This window comes from Gastrolobium bilobum, unplaced genomic scaffold (genome assembly GCF_033153095.1).
Source record: "Gastrolobium bilobum isolate Gb01-03AN ecotype WA unplaced genomic scaffold, APGP_CSIRO_Gbil_v1 utg102494, whole genome shotgun sequence".
NCBI lineage: Eukaryota > Viridiplantae > Streptophyta > Magnoliopsida > Fabales > Fabaceae > Gastrolobium > Gastrolobium bilobum.
Window position 1 is genome coordinate 7,285 of NW_026897972.1, and position 2,215 is coordinate 9,499.

General features: G+C 42.3%; 1 non-coding gene across 1 annotated transcript; it reads right to left on the bottom strand.

The window, feature by feature from the left end:
- Positions 1 to 514: 514 nt before the first annotated feature.
- LOC133311883 (small nucleolar RNA R71) lies at positions 515 to 620 on the bottom strand. Its single transcript, XR_009751604.1, has one exon. It is a non-coding gene; the product is annotated as a small nucleolar RNA R71 (small nucleolar RNA).
- Between the last annotated feature and the right edge of the window lie 1,595 nt (positions 621 to 2,215).

The following is a 2,215-nucleotide window of genomic DNA, read 5'->3' on the forward strand; positions in this document are numbered from 1 at the left end:
TATGCGAGGTAAAAAGCCAGAATTTCCACTTGATTTGGAGATTACCAAGACTGAAAAGAGATACAGAAAACTTGTTCGGCAGAAGCTTGCATTCGACAAGTTAGAAATTCTTTCTGAAGAAGGACACACCATGGCAGGGAACAATGAAGAGGATAATCCGCTCATGGATACCATTTTGACTCCATCGTTCAACAGGCCCAATGCGGGTATTGTTCAGCCGAATGTTGTCAACAATTGGGAGCTCAAGTCTTCTCATATTCAATTAGTAGAGAGAGCTCAGTTTGGAGGAGAGAATAGTGAAGATCCTCATAGGTTTATTGACAGATTCTTCATGATATGTGACTCTACCAAACATCCCCAGGTGTCTAACGATGCAATCTGATTGAGGTTGTTCCCTTTCGCTCTTAAGGGAAAAGCTCTTGGTTGGAACGACAGCCTGCATCAAGCATTGCAACCTGAGATGATTTATCACAGAAGTTCTTTGCTCAGTTCTTCTCAATGGAGAAGTACAACTAGATGGTGAATGATATCACCAGTTTCACTCAATCTGAGGGTGAATCAATGTGTGAAGCATGGAACCGGTTCAAGGATTTGATGAGAAGGTGTCCTCAGTATAACCTGGCTACTGGTAATCAGGTTAGAATCTTCTTCAATGGTTGCAAACCTGAGGTTCGGATGGTGTTGAATGGTGCAGCAGGAGGCACTATTAAAACTCTGAGAGCAAACGAGACTCTTGAGCTTATTGAGAGGATGGCTGCCAACGAAAACCAAGTGTTGTCAACAAAGCCTAAGAGAAGTATCCTTCAACTGGAAGGTAATGATGTGGTGCTTGCTGAAAACAGTTTGTTATCTCCGCAGGTAGCAAACTTAACATCAAGGCTTGACAAGATGCAGCTTGCTAGTGTTCAGACTAAAGCTGCTGCTGTTGTGTGTGAATATTGCCAGGACAATCATGAGTCTAATGAATGTCCTTTGATGCCTTCTGATTCACCTCAACAAGCACAAGTGAATGGCGTTTGGTATGATCAAAGACCTCCGCCACAAAATACTCCAAGAAATCAGAATTTTCCTTCTGGAAGTATCAATTTTCAGAGGAGAGATCAAGGAGGTGGTCTTGATTATAGTTCTAACAATTACCTGCAGCCTCCACCATTCCAACCCAAGGAACCTTATGATTTGGACAGGTTAGTTGGACAAATGGCTCAACACTCCAATGCCTTCATGGAAGAAACTAGGGCCAATACTAAAAACATGAGTGCTTCTATCAGGAATTTGGAGAATCAAATTGGCCAGCTGGCTAAGCAAGTTGCTGATAGAACTCCACGCACTTTTCCTAGTAACACAGTTACAAATCCCAAGAAGGGTTGTATGTTTGTCACAACTAGAAATGGTAAGGTGGTAGCAGCTCCAGAAAAGCTGAGCACAAAGGTGAAAGCAAATGCGAAGCTTAAGGCGGTTGAGGAGTCAGAAAAGAGGAGGTGATTCCTTCTGATGTTAAGACACCTCTTCAGAAAGGTGAAGAAAAAGAGCAACCGATTGTTGCTGAAAAAAAGAAATTTGAATTAAATCCTGATTATGTAAGAGCCATGGCACCATATCCTGACAGATTCAAGCAGGATGCCCAGAAGCAACAATATGCCAGGTTCCTTTATATATTCAAAAAGCTTCATATCAATCTTCCATTTGCTGAAGCCTTGGCTAATATGCCCAATTATGCCAAGTTTATAAAGGACCTGTTGTCAAGAAAACACAAGCTGCAGGAATGCCAAACGGTGACACTCATGGAGGAGTGTGGCGCTATCATTACGAAGAAGTTTCCTCCAAGCGTCATGATCCAGGGAGCTTCAATATTTCTTTTGAAATTGGTAACACCAAAATTGGCAGGGCATTATGTGATCTAGGGGCTAGCATTAATTTGATGCCCTTTTCTGTTTGTAATTCCTTGGGGATCACCGAGTTGAAGCCTACTTTGGCATCTCTTCAACTTGCTGATAAGTCTGTAAGGAAGCCTAGTGGAATAATAGAAGATGTTCTTGTGAAGGTGGACAAGTTCATCTTCCCTGCTGATTTTGTGGTGCTGGACATGAAAGGGGGAGCTGAGATGCCTCTTTTGCTGGGTAGACCTTTCTTAGCTACATCTCGTGCCATGATTGACGTTGAGAATGGGAAGTTAGAGTTAAGGATGAATGATAAGTCCATTACCATCAATGTCTTT